At 43.9% G+C, this 7,499-nt stretch overlaps 1 long non-coding RNA gene across 8 annotated transcripts; it reads right to left on the reverse strand.

Annotated features, from left to right (window-relative positions):
* Positions 1-1,305: 1,305 nt before the first annotated feature.
* LOC119276083 lies at positions 1,306-7,204 on the reverse strand. Of its 8 annotated transcripts, none has more exons than XR_005136318.1 (10): positions 6,853-7,204; positions 6,508-6,755; positions 6,343-6,396; positions 5,600-5,697; positions 5,362-5,517; positions 4,473-4,571; positions 3,652-3,812; positions 3,509-3,542; positions 3,108-3,198; positions 1,306-1,960 (listed from the first exon to the last, which is right to left on the reverse strand). It is a non-coding gene; the product is annotated as an uncharacterized LOC119276083 (long non-coding RNA). The 8 variants fall into 8 exon arrangements; XR_005136313.1 differs by having other exon boundaries at positions 1,307-1,960; positions 3,415-3,542; XR_005136315.1 differs by having other exon boundaries at positions 1,308-1,632; positions 3,415-3,542.
* Positions 7,205-7,499: the final 295 nt, after the last annotated feature.

The following is a 7,499-nucleotide window of genomic DNA, read 5'->3' on the forward strand; positions in this document are numbered from 1 at the left end:
CATCCTTAGTAGATGGTTACTGTAGCTTAATTATCCGGGCGTCACAGGTTCCCGGGGCTTGGGCTCTATGGAGCCCTCCTCCCAAGCGACGACGATGAGGTGGCGTGTTACTTGCGTGTTACTCGGCGGGTCGTCGTCGGGGGCAGGTGGCGGTGTTCGGCGGTGCGCCAACTCGGCCGCTGCGGCACCCGGCCGCCGTAACTAGCACACCAACACGACGTTCAGTGGCGGCGGCGGCTGCCAGCACGTACCCGTCCGCCAGGCACCGAGGGCACCGATTTGTAAAGATGGTTCATTTATGTCAATTGTGAGCGGGAGGATGCCACACAAGAGCCGGCCACACCAAATTCGGCAGGAAATAGGGTCTAAAGTAGTGAAAAGAGCATTTATTGTCAATCTAACCCTGCCATCCAAACACCTCTTTCGTTAGAGTTATTCAGGGTTAAAATCTAACTCTAACCTCTAATTAAGTTACAGTATTCAAACAGGGCCACGGCCCTGGTGCGAGCACTCCTGGGCTACGTACGGGGTACGCATGTGCCGCTTGCGTACACCACGGGGGCCACGTCAGCCAACTCTCTCATTCGTGGGCAACTGATGCGGGTGGGTGGTGTTTTTGCGTTCGCCCCCTTGGATCTTTGATTTGTCACTCATCTGCCCTCCCATGTTCCACTCGTGAAAATAGAAGCTCTCCCGACCCTGGACGGCGGCGGCCGCCTGATGATCGTCGGCAGGTCCAGCACTTGAGCTTCCCAGGGACGGCGGGACGAAGCGGCTTGCCGACGCATCTGCTGGCTGTGCTCTGCGGCGCCGATGGGTGCCCCATAGGGCGGCTGGATGGGGTTGCAGCGCCCACATACGGTTAGTGGAATTCTCCCTGTGTGGCTAGGTCTTTTTGTTAAGATCCCGTCGTTTCACGATGGATTAAGAAGTGATTTCTAGTTCCCCTATGTTCTGTTGTTCAGTTAGATGGAATTTCATACGTATTACCCTAGGGGTGTTTATATATAGGGTTCCTAAAAGTTATCACCGGCCATGTTTGATGATGCTTCGTTTAAATCCGTGTATACCCTTTTTATTGACTGAAAAGGGTATCCGTGTATACCGGCCATGTTTTGATCTTATCATTAGTCTTAAATCCGTGTAGATTTAGATGTTTTTGATATTTCCTGGTCTCGACTGGACTTTTCAGTCAGCTGTGTGGTCAAACTTTGACTAATGATAAGATCTCTAGAGTTGTTACTGTCTACTAGATGACTCGTTGCGCCCATGGCGCAAAGGCCAAGTGCAAGCCAAATATTGAAAGAGTGCACTAAAATATATAAACACAAAATGAAACATATGAAAATAAGTACGGATTGATGATAGATAGATGGTGGTTGTTTCAAAAGCATACCACACAACAGTCTAAGCAACAAATAACCGACAGTTAAATGCACAAGATGGTCTTAGGAGATTACATAAGATCTAAAAGGATGATGAACATAGAAGTCTTGATAGGCATCTATACTAATGCTAAGTTATATATATAACAAGGGGCTCTTGCAACTTGCTTATATTGAGTAAACGATCAGGCGGAGTCCCTTGAAAGTGCATTTGAAGGCGAAAGCATATGCTTGCCCTTTGTTCATGCTAGATGACCCGTTGCACCGATGGCACGAAGGGTAAGAGTGAACCAAGCATTCAAACCATGCAAGTAAGAATATTTTAGAGACCGGTCATAAAATCTTGGAAGCATAAGGAAATAGATTTAGGTACGTTCATACATAGCATTATGTAGTCTGAACCAATCACATGGTAACAATGAGCGTTAAGAGAGGCATAGGAAACACACAACTGAGCTTGAAAACAAAGAACACATCTTACTGGTTGTGCGTATATCAAAACATAAAACCATACACATTTTCACACCCACACATACTGTCAGCAAAACAAAGAATGTTGGCTGCTCCTGAATTATCTGCAAAACATAAGGAAGATGAACAGGACAATCTGACAGGACTTAATCAGATCTCAAGTTTCTCGACAAAGGAAGCTAATTTCCTACTGCCTGACAGTAATGTTACATCGTTACTTGGTTATCGCCATACAAATCAGTGTAGTTAAGAAACACTCAAAGGTTGCAGGCTACAGATAAAACCTTCTCGAAATAGACTTTCACCCAACTTTATAAATAAAGCAAACATCCATACAACCAGGCCAAAGTAGCGAAGCAAATAAGATGGTCGGGGCAACAACACGACCATGCCAAAAGAAAGCAAAAAAGAAATAGGAAAAAAAGCCACCGAGTGGCAGTCAGCATAGCAGCACTACAAAGAGGAGAGACGGCACTACAGATAAAACCCTCTCTGAGAAAAGCATGAAGCAACAATGACCATACAAAAGGTAAAAACCTGCCCGAGCAAACACGACGTTGCATCTCCGAATAGAAAGTGAGGCACCAAGCAAAAACTCCCTTTGCAGAGACAACGACACATCCTTAAGATAGTTCTGCACCCCTCATCAGCATGAAGAAAGCAACAACTCCAGATTTGTTAAAGGTCCTAAATAAACGTGTTAAACATTTGTGTGTATTTATATCGGTCTAACCTATAGATTTAGCACATCACCATGGATAATTGGATAGACTGCCATTACCTTGTCAACATGCTTCTATAAGCCCGTAGTTGTTTAAATTCAGAAAGTGTTTATGATACAACAAACCTGGGTTTGGGTTATTTATACGGACAGGATAATATATGATTTTGATGCATATTCCTAACCAAAGCCTACACACTATCTGATTCTAAGTGTCCACATCCAGTTATGCCGACCAATTTTTTGTTTTGCCAATCAGTGTGTGAGTGAAACTTGATTATCATGATACACTACCAACCAAGATACAACACGAGGCATGTATAGGCTAGGAACAAACTGGATGAACCAAAACAATAGAAAAATCACAGGTTTAACTTGCATATACAACAATATTTTCATGTAAATGAAGGAAGAAACACTCATGTATGAACAGAACTGAAGGTACAACAGAACTGAAGCTACAAAAGAAATTTAATTCTAAGAAAGAGGCATCAGTTGATGAGAGGGAAGGAGGGGACAAGAGATATTACCTCGTCATCTTAGCGTCGCATCAGTTGACGGACGGATGGTATGCAAGTATACAGAAGATACTATAAATTGATCCTTCCCAGCACTGATAAGCTGCAAGAGTGTTCATATCATCGATTAAATGCGTCCTCATACATGAAAATCCAGACACAACACAAATAAGCATGATTGTGTCATTTCAATAGGACGTCCAACAGCCAAGGTATATTTGAATCATAACAGCGAACGACCAAAGCACTGGAGACTATTAAACAAAATGATCAGAAAGGCCAAATCAGAGTGGCTAGGTTTGAAGACAATCATACATACACAATCTTTGTAATATGTTCTGCTGGGGTGGGGGGGAGATGCCAAGGTTCACTGAAGGTGTTTGGGAAAATGAAATGCATCGTGTGTACATTACCATGTGATTCTTCAACTCTATTAGCTTCCAAGATCTGAAACAATAGCAAAACTTTCAGCATGTTTGTATTCTCAACAAACAAATCAACCTTCATATGGTATTTAAATTAAATATGGGTTGGACTGGCAGAATCTGCAGAGTACCTCATTTAGTGATTCCAGGAGAGGGAAGGAGTGGTAAATCTGCGAGGAATGCGACAACCTATCAAGAACAAAGTTGTGAATTAATCTCTTTGTCTTGATGCCCTCATCACCAGGTCCACCATCACTGATATCTTCTCTTCAGACACGTTAGCAAGCAGACTCTGTAGGAGAAGCGACCAAGTGAATAGAAGAGCCCAATAAATTCCTATGCAGTAGATTGGCTAACCCTAATCAGGAACTCGAAAAAATCTAGTCAATCTGTTACACATCCCAAACACACCAGACACAAATCCCATCTGCAACATATACACACGGGAACCATGATGCTTATAAACTGAGCAGTAAGAATAAGAATGACAACCAGATCGGTAAGGATATCCCAACCTCAGCCCACACCCGCAAAACAGCAAAGCGTCCATCATGCCAGCAGCAACTTCTAATCTATCAAGTTATTCTTTCTTATTTCAACTGGAGCATCTATCAATGGATTCAAATTCAAATGAAGAAAAGCCACCGTTGGCATCCAGGGGATTTTTTTTTCAGGGTAGCTCATGGAAAAATTGAGAAATAAACTTAAGATTAATGCACAATTAACTCAGGGTAAAAAACAGAGAAAAAAAGGATACAAAATAGAACAGAGATAAAACGTTCAAACACTTACCCTCGAAAAGACCTTTCAAAAATAAAATGAAAATGTACGGAAGGATCGCTACATTTCGTATTCTCATACTTAGTTAGCATATGTGGAAGCCCAACAGGGCAAGAAAAGAATGAGAATGCTGAAATCATACAAGAGGTGACAAAGTAGATGAGGAGCTCACCGAAATATTTGGCTTGTTGATCAGGCACACAGCTGCGACAGAGAGCCTCGTCGATCGTCTGTCAATTGATATGTAGTTGACGGGCAAAGATAAACCGCTCTGATCAGTTTAATTGCATGAAGCACATTCAGAGTCAGCTCAGTTTAACCACACACAGAACATTCAAATAACAACTTCCATCTAGAACAAGGGGTAAGCGATAAGAAATAATTAGTTCCAGTAGTCCTTCCTAAACCTCTACGCACCAAACCGTCCTCTGTAAGTAGACAGTAACCGCCACCTAATCCGCTTATGAAGCACGGCTGCAGGAACTATATTCATAATGAGCTGCAGCTGGTACTTATTGCACGCACATGTTGCAATGCATGAAAAACAGGGGACACACATGTTTTCCCAAGCAGCAAACAGAAGCAAAATCACCAGCCCAAGTAAACAAGGAAACTTTTTTTTACAAGCTAATGGAACATGCAGCAAGAAGTAATCAAGCACAACAATTATACCACATCTAACCTTGCTGGCCAACGAGGCAGCCGTCAAGCAACCAGGACAGGATGTGAAACAAGCAAGTGCTGGCATGCTCTTCTCAAGATCAAACCATTGCAGTTTTTTAATGTTTGTAGATGGTCCTTCTGTACTTTACACATTGCACTTTGACAACCAAAAATGTAATTACATATGGTATATATCAAAACAATTAGCCTCTTGAAGAAGCGGAGATCCATAACAATTCTTCATAACAGAAGAGGATCTCATTTGTAGAGTGTGCATCACTAACTTAATTCAGAAATAAAGAGTGGATGCATGAGCTCTAAACTGGAACATGCACAACATCAGAAAACAAGTAGCACACTGCAAAGAGGAAATGCCATGAAAAATTGCTAGATCATACCTCTGGCACACAGTCCACTTCCCTTTCCTGGCAGTCAGTGATTTCTTAGCACAGAAAGCTGGAACAGTCACAGCATGAGCTGGACGGCTCCTCCATCAGTGTCTTGCTATTTATGACCAAAGGCAATTAGACGCAATACATAAGGAAGAAGGATGCCTGATTGAGCACACCAGTTTTGTCATGATCCATGAATACACCAAACATTCTTCTCAAGTATAATAGCTCAAAGAAACATTACCACAAACTTTGCCGATCTCAGGACCGTGGATTGCATCTATTAAAACTTGAAGATACTTCCAAGACCGCTAGGAACAATATGACCAAACATAGAGCAAACTACAAAAGAGAACAAATAGTTATAGTATATCCAGAAAAAGGTAGTATTATGTAAATATATAGCAAAGTGATTTTGTGTATGCCAGTTGCAGCATCTGACACGACACATTTTCTAGCAAATGGACCTCTATTTGACATTTCACCACAAAGTGCCTGTACAAAGACTTCAGCGCTGTGGCACACGCATAAAACTGAGAAATGCCTTTTACTATCTTCTTTTTCACATGAGGTTCGTCGACATTACCTCAAAATACAAAGCGAGACAAGGCCTTGTGTTGTTTCATTTCAGATATCACATACGATCAATTTCAGGAATAAACACTTGCTGAGAAATTATAGTAGATCCTGAATAAAAAGAAAATACAAAATAGAAATGTTCTTTGACATGGCCTTCCATCAGTGTATTCATTTGTCTTCTATTGATCACCCAAACGTGAAATGAAAATAAAATGATGGTTTCTCATTTTGGTCTCAAAAAATTATACCAACAAATGAAAAATGAAAAACAATGTTAATAATTTTGTAACTGCAATAAATATGGCATCAGGACCAAAAGATGCTCAATAACATCAATGCCTAAACTGTAGTAGCATGCAGATATAACATTCTTTTCGTCTCATAAACCAAAGGAAGTTCAGAACATACCATCTTAAATCACTGTGAGCGCCTTGGCTTGCATCATCTCCTAGTTGACCTGAGCTACAAATGCAATACAAGTCAATACTCTGATTTCATTCACCCTATTTTGCACAGGTCAATACCGAACGAACCAAATAAGTCAATAGAGTTATACTCTGAACAAATGTTTACCATATTTTAACAGAGATGCAGAGGAAGAGGGATAGGGTCTGAATCTGATGGGCCAGAGAGGAAGACGGCCATGTGGTCTGCGCCTGCCGAGAAGTGCCGTTATCGATGAGAAGTGTCGTTATCGATGGCAGAGAGGACGGGAATCTTCGTGTCCACGGCATGGGGGTGCAGCAGCGGCCACCTCGTCGTCTCCGCGAAAGCTTCATGTCTTCGTCCATCTCTCCAGTGTGGGGGCGCCCGTGCCTCTCCTGTTGAGAGTTGAGGAGCAACAAAAGCTGGGTTAGGAGCAGCTATGGCAAGAGCACAATGGGGCAAGATAAACGGGAAAGGAGAAGGTCGACGTACCTCTGGAAGGAGAGAAGGAGAGAGGCTTGAGTAGCAGGCTGCGCCCTTCCTGACGAAGAAAGAACGATGGGCCGATGGCGCTCCTCGCACGCGCCTCTGCACCTGCCGCTCCTGCTGGGTCGAGCCTGCAGGTTCAGCACGCCTCCCCACGGCCAAAAACAACAGCGAAGCAACCGCCGCCCTGCCGCATCCCTCCCTCCTCTGTTCCTTCTCCTCCCGCGGCTCTCAGAGAGCACAACAAGAAAGCCGCCGGCCGCCGCCGTGACCTCGTCGGATCCGCAGCCTCATGCCGCCTAGGGACCGGATCCGCCCGGATTCACGCAACAGCGACCTGGTGGCACGGGAGAGAAGAGGAGAAGGATGAGCGGCGGCGGCCACGCGCTGGGAATCGAGAAGGAGGAGAGGAACGAAGAGAAAGTGGAGTTGCGTGGGGCTCGAGGAAGTGAGCGGATTGGTAGCTAGGTTTTACTGCTCGAGTCCCATCCGGCATCCACACCACCAATCGCGCACCGAGCCACCCCGCAAGCTTTCACCTGGCTCCACACCTACCCAAAGAGACTAACAAGTGGGCCCAACACTTCTGAAGCGAAAGAGACCTGGCTGAGTGCATGGAAGGAGGGTGAGGGTAGACCAGCACCAATCCACCC

This window comes from Triticum dicoccoides, chromosome 3B (genome assembly GCF_002162155.2).
Source record: "Triticum dicoccoides isolate Atlit2015 ecotype Zavitan chromosome 3B, WEW_v2.0, whole genome shotgun sequence".
NCBI lineage: Eukaryota > Viridiplantae > Streptophyta > Magnoliopsida > Poales > Poaceae > Triticum > Triticum dicoccoides.